The following is a 9,804-nucleotide window of genomic DNA, read 5'->3' on the forward strand; positions in this document are numbered from 1 at the left end:
GGATAAATATTCCCATTCCCATACAGAGAAATTGGAAGGAAAACAGGGTTCACGGACCCCAGACAATTTTGAAATACTCCAGTAGATTTCAAGGTCTGAGAGTCATCTGTGGAACGATATTTTGTTTAATTATGCAAATCTTATTATTTTGTTTTTCAAACACCTGCACTTCCCTTCCCCAATGGCTTTTCTAAAAAAAGCTTTTTCTATTAGACAAGTTGTGGGTTTACAGAACAATCATGCATAAAATATAGGATTTCCATATATCACCCCATCACGACCATCTTTCACTGGTGTGAAATATTTGTTACAATGGATGATAATACATTTTTATAATTGCACTATTAATTATTGTCCATGATTTAGCTTAAGGTTCACTGTGTAGTGTAGGTCTGTGGATTTTTTTTTAAATTTTATTCTGTTACCATAAATACAATCTAACATTTCCCCTTTTACTCATTTTCAGATATATATTTCAGTTCTGTTAATTGTGTTCACAATGTTGTACTACCATCACCATCCATTAACATAACATTTCTGTCATTCCATATAGGAACCTGTACATCTTAAGCCTTAACTTTGCATTCCCTATCCCCACTCAGCCCCCTGGTAATCTATATTCTAGATACTGACTGTAAGTTTGCTAATTCTAATTGTTTTAAATCAGTGAGATCATAAAATATCTGTCCTTTTGTATCCGGTTTATTTCATACAACATGATATCTTCAAGGTTCATCCATGCTGTTGCATGTTTCAGGACCTCATTGCTTTTTATGGCTAACTTATATTCCATTGTGTATATAAACAACATTTTATTTATTCATTCATTGGTTGATGGACACTTGGGTTGCTTCCATCTTTTGGCAATTGTGAATAATGCTGCTATGAACCTTGGCATGCAAATATCTATTCAAGTCCTTACTTTAAATTCTTCTAGGTATATACCTACTAGTGGGGTTGCTAGGTCACATGGGAGTTTTATACTAAGCTCTGTGAGGAACTGCCAAACTGTCTTCCACAGCGGCTGCAGGATTGGAATGTTTTGTCTTCAGGGTCTGATGGAGTGGCAGTCCTGCCCCTTCCAAGCACTTGTGCAGCAACCTTGTTCTCCCCTGAATACTCGGATGAAGACTTCTGGGGTGGTAGTTCTCTTACTGATCAACTGGGTGGAAGGCTGGCATTCTCCAAGCTCCAGGGCAGACTTCACACACATGGGTGGGCCTACTCTCTTGGCCTGTATGTCTTTGGTTCAAATGTCAGCTTCCATGGTTCATCCCTCAATGGGATTTTTCCTTCAATCTGTCCCTTTTCTGTCCCTTTTAGTCCAGGCTGGCAGTGATCACATAGATGTCACAAAAACACTTATCAGTTTTGCTTGTAGTATTCAGGTGCTCAAACCATTAACCAGTAGGACTTTCTACAGATCCTTCCTGGATAACTGCATTTCCAAACCAGACTTGTATTGAAATGGCTGGAGAAACCAGGCTGTATTTTCCACATTTAGCTTGGAAATTTCATCTAAATATCGATGCTCATTGCTTTCAAATTTTGTCTTCCATCCAACAATTTTGGATAATAGACAATTTATCCAAGACAATAATAGACAATTTTACCAAGTTCTATGCACTTTAAAACAAGGAACACCTTTCTTCCAGTTTCCAATAACACAGTAATCATTTCTAGGGCCTCATAAGAAGTACCTTAGTATTCACATTTCTACCAACAGTCTTTTCAAAGCAATCCAAGCCTTTTCTATCAAATAACTCACAAATTTTCCTGCCTCCACCCATTAACCTATTCCAAAGCCATTTACATATTTTTGTTATTTGCAATACCAGCAACCCACTCTCCTGGTACCAAAATCTGTTTCAGTTTCCATGACAGCTCAAAGCAAATTCTAAAAAAAAAAAAAAAAAGGGTTGGGTTTAAACAGTGGGAGTGGGAATTATTAGCCTACAGTTTTGAGGCTAAGAAAATGTCCAAATCAAGGCATCACCAGGCAATGCTTTTTTCCTGGAAGACTGGCTCCTGGTGCTCTTTGGCTCCTCTGCCACATGGCAAGGCATATGGCGCCATCTGCTGGTCTCTCCCTTCTCTTCCAGGTTTTGTTGACTTCAGCTTCTTGCTTCTGTGGCTTTCTCTCTGTATTCATTCCATCTATAAAGGACTCCAGGAATAGAAGTAAGACCCATCCTGAACGAGGTGGGCCACACCCTAATGGAAATAGCCTACAAAAAAAGGTCCTACTTACACTGGGTTTATAACCACAGGAATGGATTAGTTTTAAGAACATGTTTTTCTGGAGTACATAAAAGCTTCAAACTATCACTGTTATGACGTCCAATTGTTTGGACAAACCCTGGTCTAATTGTTACTGTCGAGATATTTCATAGATAGGATTAGCATCCACAATGCTAATTTTAGTGAAGAAGATTACCCTTTTAGTAATGTGGGCGAGCCTCACTCAATCAGTTTAAAGTCTTAAAAGCTACAACTGAGGGTTTCGAGAATCAGGAGGAATTCTGTCTTGAGTCTACCCCCTTGACTCTCTCAGGCCTCCCATACAGACTAGAACTACAGACTTCAACGTTACCCCTCCCAGGTTACTCCTGACTTGTCCTACAGAATTCAGACTTGCCAGCCTCCACAGTTGTGTGAGCCAGTCCCCTTATTTTAAAAATCACTTTATACACACACACATACACATAAATCCTTTTGGTTCTCTGGAGAACCTTGACTAATTCCAATACGGACAAATTTAGAAACAGGGGTGGAAAAGAGGAGAAATGTTCCAAATGTCTCATGGATGTGAGAGGGTTTAGGAAATGTAGCAAGTCAAAATATTCTAAAGATGATAATGATGTGTGTTTGTGTGTGCATATGTGTGTGTACATGGGGGTAGTAGAGAACATCTGGGAAGGGAAAATTGTTTATTTGTATATCTTGATGGAGAAAAGAGCACCCTGTTTTCAAACAATAGAGAATGTTATAAACACTGATGTTGTGGACACTGCTAGCTGCCTTCTAATATTCATTTTTCTCCTTCCTTACTAAAAGAGCTCACCTTCCATTGAGGGTAACAGTTTACCTAGCTGGAAAAAAAAGTTCCTAGCCTCCCTTACAGATATTAGTAGCTAAATATCACAGTTCTGGATAATTAGGTATGAAGGGAAGAAGTGGATAGGAGGAATATGGGTTAATTCTGGTATAATTCTTCTTAAAAGATGGCAGACTCTGATGTCATCCACATTTTGCCCTTCACCCTTCCCTTTCTTCCTGCCTATGAAATGAACAAAGCATTGCAAGAGGAGCAGTCATATAGCAACCATAAGGCTACAAACAGGACAAAAGTTACATGTGGGGAAGTGGATGTGGCTCAATAGAGCATTTGCCTACCATATAGGAGGTCCAAAGTTTCAATACCCAGGGCCTCCTGGCTCATGTGGTGAGCTGGCCCACACACAATGCTGCTGCATGCAAGGAGTGCCAGCCCACGCAGGGATGCTCCTGTGTAAGGGTGCCCCCCCATTCAAGGAATGGCCCTTGTGCAAGGAGAGCTGCCCTGCACGAAACTGCAGCCCATCCAGGAGTGGAGCCACACACAGGGAGAGCTGATGCAGCAAGATGACACAACAAAAAGAGACAGATCCCCAGTTCTGCATGATGAGAATACAAGCAGACACAGAAGAACACACAGCTAGTGGACACAGAGAGCAGACAATGGGGGGGGCAGGGGGGGGGAATAAATAAATCAATATTTTTTTAAAAAAGCTACATGCGAAGGATGCCTGACAGAAAAGATAGAAGGACCTGGGTCCCTCATAGCATCATGGAATCACCACATTCATCATGACCCTCCTACCTTTGGACTTCTTGTTTTATGAAACTTTCTTCTCTCAAGCATAATCTTAATTGATATAAAATGTAACTATTAATTCGGTAGAACATGTGATAAGACTTCCAAGTCAAAGTGGAAATGGAATTAATAAGAAAAAATAAGGAAAATGGAAAACATAATCATAATGAAATCAAGTATATCTGTTATTACACTAAATTTGAATAGATTGAATTTTCTCCACTAAGAGAAACACAGATTGGATTAAGCATAATACTTATCTATGTACTATTTATAAGATACATAGTTAAAACAAAGTAATACAGAAACAAATAAAGGGATGGTGAAGGAGATAAACTAATGTAATGTTAATATCAAATAAGCTAAAAATTTTAGTATTAGAAACAATAAGACAAAGAAAGACCACTGAATAATAAAAGCACAATGAAAAATGAAATGATGATTTCCAGTGGTGCTTCTCACAGGTCAAGGGCACCACCAAGGAGGACTGACAGAAGCTGACATCATTTCAACTGCTGAATTTACTGAAGATCTTGCAACAGGAGACAAGGGTGGAAGAATTATTATTTTTCCAGCAGAACAAAAGAATAAAAGCTGCCCTCATTCTAGGGGAGAGTATAATATTTACAGTAATTTCCAACGTTTACAATAATTTCCAAAGTCATGAACTAGAGTTTGACTATTTAAAAAGCCTAGAAATTGGGATGCGGACTTGGCCCAATGGATAGGGCGTCTGCCTACCACATGGGAGGTCCGCGGTTCAAACCCCAGGCCTCCTCAACCCGTGTGGAGCTGGCCCACTTGCAGTGCTGATGCGCGCAGGGAGTGCGATGCCACGCAGGGGTGTCCCCTGCATAGGGAAACCCCACGTGCAAGGAGTGTGGCCTGTAAGGAGAGCCGCCCAGTGCAAAAGAAAGTGCAGCCTGCCCAAGAATGGCACCGCACACACAGGGAGCTGACACAGCAAGATGACACAACAAAAAGAAACACAGATTCCCAGTGCCGGTGATAAGGATAGAAGTGGTCACAGAAGAACACACAGCGAATGGACACAGAGAGCAGACAACTGGGGGGAGGAGAGAGGAGGGAGAAGGGAGGGGGGAGGAGGAGGGAGGGGGAGGGGGAGAAATAAATAAATCTTTAAAAAAAAAGCCTAGAAATTGAAGAAAAAATTTATAAATTTGGTGGTTACCAAAACAATGCTTCTAATTTTCTACTATTTACAAATGATAAAACTATTAAACTATGGAAAATAAGTGAACAGGACAAAAGAGCAGAAGGTTATAACTTGAAAGATGAAGATGGAGATGTCCAGATCCATTGAGAATTACCATACTACAGGTCCCTATTTTGAAGCTCAAGGATATCATGATAAGAGCAAGCCCACTAGGGAGTTTTGCAAATGCTCATATCATATAAATTCCATATCAGTAAATAGTGGTCATGAAACATATCTTCCTGCAGATGACCTGAGAACTAGTCTCTGATATTTCGAAATCACAGATAAAAGTTCGAACATCATGGACACTAAGCTAGCCAACATGGAGAAACTGATGGAAACGATCACCTCAGCCAAGTTCCACCTGCACAGTGCTTGTCTACAATGGCAGCAAAGGGACCATCAGGCTTTGCAATACATACACTTTTGCCCTGTGTAACAGGCAGGCATTCAAAGTTTTTTGAAGAAACCGAGGACCCCAGCAGTAGGACCTTCTTTTCAGAAATAAGTTCTAAAATATCTGATGTAAAATTTCATCATAGTGGCCATTACATGATAACCAGAGACTACCTGTCAGTGAAAGCGGGGGACCTCAATGTGGAGCAGCTGGTGGAGACATACCAGGTTCATCTATATTTTCAAAGCAAGCTTTGTTCTTTCTATGAAAATGATTGCATCTTTGACAAGTTTGAGTGCTGCTAGAACAGTTCTGATATGCTTTTATGATGATCTAAAGACAACTTCTTTAGAATATTTGATAGAAATACATGACGGATATTACATTGGAAGCTTCAAGAGAGAGCAGCAAAACTCAAGCCATCTTCAAGCCTTGAAAAGATTGTACAGGTGTAAGAGGAAGATGAGATCAGTGTTGATAGTCTGGACATCAATAAGAAGCTTCTTTACATAGTCCCTCAGCCCCTGGGGAACATTATTGCTGTAGCTATCACCAATAACTTGTTGTATTCCAGGACAAAATCAACTCAAGAGGCTAATTTGAGGACTGAGTCCTACCTTGTATAGTTAAACCCCATAGTTCTTCTGTCAGATAAAATGCATGTTCCTCCTCCCTATTCAGAACAGTGACTTATGCACTTCTGCTCTTAGACGTGGGAGAGAAGCCTGCTTCAGTTGTCATCCAAAGGAGGTTCTATCTTCAGAGAGGCAGGGCATGAGTGCCATTTGAAGGAGAATTGATGGGCACAGCTCAATAAAGGCCATTCTTAATATGTATAAGTATATGTATAATATGTATAAGTATATATGTATAAGTATAGCGAAAGACATATAAGACATATAAGTATATATGTATAAGTATAGCGAAAGACCTCAATTCACATCTTTCAGAGTTAGAGTAAACAAAAAATTAGGATACAGAATAATTGTATAATACAACTAAAAAGATTGACTTAGTAGATATAGACCCCTGTATCTCTGAAACAGAGTATTTTAGTTTGCTAAGGCTATTGAAAGCAATATACCAGAAATGGGATGGCTTTTACAATGGGGATTTATTAGACTGTAAGCTTATAGTTTCTGAGAAAAATGTCCAAATCAAGGCATCATCAGGCAATGCTTTCTTCCCAAAGACTGGCTGCAGGAGATTCTAGACTCCTCTCTCATATGGCAAGGCATGAGGCAGCATTTGCTGGTCTCTCCCTTCTCTTCTGGGTTTCATTGACTTCAGCTTCTACCTATGACTTTCTTTCTATGACTTTCTCTCCGCTCTCTCTCCATACTCACCCTGTTTACAGAGGACTCCAGTAAGAGGGTTAAGACCCAAACTAGGTCGTGCCTTACTGAAGTAACCTAATCAAAAGATTCCACCAACAACAGGCTGACATCCACAAGAATGGATTAACTCTAAGAACACAATTTTCTGGGGTCCGTCCAGCTTCAAACTGTCATGCAGATGAAATACAATTTTTCATTTGTCCTTAGAAAATTGGTTATGTACTGGGCTACACAAAAACACCTGTTCCTTTTTTTTTTAATATAGAGAATTTATAATCCAATAAAATAAGAAATAAAAATAAAAATATGAAAAGAAAATATTTGAAAAGAAAAAAAGGATGGAAGAAGAAATCAAACAAATGATAAAGTAGGATACAATGAAAAAGAGATCACTTCATTCCAAAACCTATGGCACACCAGCAAAAGCTAATTCAAAAGAAAATTTAGGGAAACGGACTTTGGCCCAGTGGTTAGGGCGTCCGTCTACCACATGGGAGGTCCGCGGTTCAAACCCCGGGCCTCCTTGACCCGTGTGGAGCTGGCCGTGCGCAGCGCTGATGCGCGCAAGGAGTGCCGTGCCACGCAAGGGTGTCCCCCGCGTGGGGGAGCCCCACGCGCAAGGAGTGCGCCCCGTAAGGAGAGCCACCCAGCGTGAAAAGAAAAGAGCAGCCTGCCCAGGAATGGCGCCGCCCACACTTCCCGAGCCGCTGACGACAACAGAAGCGGACAAAGAAACAAGACACAGCAAATAGACACCAAGAACAGACAACCAGGGGAGGGGGGTAAATTAAATAAATAAATAAATAAATAAATAAATAAAATAAAATAAAAAAAAAAATAAAAGAAAATTTATAGCTTTCCTTTATATATATATATCTTTTTAAAGATTTACTTTTATTTATTTCTCTTTCCCCCCCACCCCTGTTGTCTGCTCTCTGTGTCCATTTGCTGTGTGGTCTTCTGTGTGCGCTTGCATTATCAGGTGGCACTGGGAAACTGCTTCTCTTTTTTGTTGCAGCATCTTGCTGTGTCAGGTCTCCACGTGTGCAGTGCCACTCCTGGGCGGCTGTGCTTTTCTCACGCAGGCAGCTCTCCTTGCAGGGTGCTCTGCTTGCACATGGGGCTCCCCTACACAAGGGCGCCCCTGTGTGGCATGGCACTCCTTGTGTGCGATAGCACTGTGCATGGGCCAGCTCACCACATGGGTCAGGAGGCCCTGGGTATAGAACCCTGGACCCTCCATATGGTAGGCAGATGCTCTATCAGTTGAGCCATGTCTGCTTCCCCTTTTTTATATTTTTTCATGAAAAGGATCATAGCTCTCATTTTGGAAGATAGAAAACCTGTCAAATAAACCAAAAGAAACTATGAACAGGAAATTAATACATAAAAAAGCTGAAAATACTTAAATAGAAACAAAAATATGGTGGAAAAGGATAAATAAAAACAAAAATTGTTGTTTTGTGTGTCCTTCTTAATCCTGACTTAAGGAAAAGGAGCAAATATCTATAAGATTATGAATGAGAAAAGAAACTACTACAGATACTGGAGAAAGTAAAAGAATATTAATAAATATTATATGCAAATATGGCAACAAATTTAAAAGCCTAGAGAAAAGTGGATGATTCCTAACAAAAACCAAATGATCAAAATTAATGCTCAAGGAATGGATAGCCTGAATAGGCCAATTTCCTAAAGAACAGTAATAGGCACCAGGACCAGATGAAATCACAAGTATTTATTTATTTGTTTCTTTCTTTATTATTGAAGACAGGGTGGTAGGCAGAATTCCAAAGATATCCCCCAAGATTCCCACCCCTATTCAGTCAAACAGCAATATAGACCTTTTGTGAAAGGATTTTGCACATGAAATTACAGTGACTAATCACCTGACCTCAAAATAGATTATCCTGGATTATCTGCCTAGGTCCAATGGAATCACATATGCCCTTAAAAGCAGAAGGGGTAAGGAGCCAGTGTGGCTCATTGGTTGAGGGCCAGCTTTTCACATACAAAAGTCCTGGGTTCAATCCCCAGCCCCAGTATCTACTAAAAAAAAAAAAAAAAAAAAAAGCAGAAGAGGAAGCAATACAGTTCATAGCAGAGAGATGTGGCAGAAGAGAAGGTAGGAGAGATGAAGCAGAAGTGCTTATCAGAGAGATCTGAGAAGTGAGAGGGATTCAACCCACTGTTGCTGGCTTTGAAGGCAAAGGGAACCAGAGGCCAAAAAATGTGGGTTGCCTCTAAGCTAATTCAGGTTGTTGGCAGAACTCAGTTTCATGAAGGTGTAGGACTGAGGTCTCCATTTCTTTGCTGGCTGCCTGCTGATACCTTGATTTTGGCCTTGAGACTTGCATCACACATCTTAAGTATGGAACTGTGAGATAGCAAATTTGCATTTTTTGAGCTAAGTTTGTGGTGCTTTGTTACAGCAGTAATAGTAAACCTAATGCACAACCAGTTACTGTTTATTGTTGCTAAGAACCAGATCAAAATAAGAACATTTCCATCATCCCAGGAAGTTCCCTCCTGCCATTTTTTATTCAATCCAACTTTGTTCTGAGGCAATTGCTATTTTGCTTTCTATCACCATAGATTAGTTGTGTCTGTTCTTGAACTGAAGATAAATGGAGTCGGCCTGTACTCTTTGGTGTCTGGCTTCTTTTGCACTAAATAATGTTCTTAAATATTCATTATTTTGTTGTATGTATCAATAGTTCATCTTTTTATTGCTGAATAATATTCCATCCTATGAAAAGACCACAGCATATTTATATATTTATTCATTCTCCTTTTGATAGACATTTGGGTTGTTTCCAGTTTTTGGTTATTATGATTATTCTTTTGCAAGTGGTTTGTGGACTATTGCATTCATTTCTTTTGGGTATATACTTAAGAATGCAGTTGCTGGTTATAGGGTAGATGTGGTAAGTAGAATTCTAAAATATCTCTCCAATATTTCTCATTCACAGTCCCCAGGATTATGAATATGAGG

At 39.9% G+C, this 9,804-nt stretch overlaps 1 pseudogene; it reads left to right on the forward strand.

The window, feature by feature from the left end:
• The first annotated feature begins 3,224 nt into the window (after window positions 1–3,224).
• On the forward strand, window positions 3,225–6,070 carry LOC101435374 (serine/threonine-protein phosphatase 2A 55 kDa regulatory subunit B delta isoform pseudogene; annotated as a pseudogene).
• Window positions 6,071–9,804: the final 3,734 nt, after the last annotated feature.

The sequence above is a fragment of the Dasypus novemcinctus genome, chromosome 9 (assembly GCF_030445035.2).
Source record: "Dasypus novemcinctus isolate mDasNov1 chromosome 9, mDasNov1.1.hap2, whole genome shotgun sequence".
In the NCBI taxonomy this organism is placed as follows: Eukaryota; Metazoa; Chordata; class Mammalia; order Cingulata; family Dasypodidae; genus Dasypus; species Dasypus novemcinctus.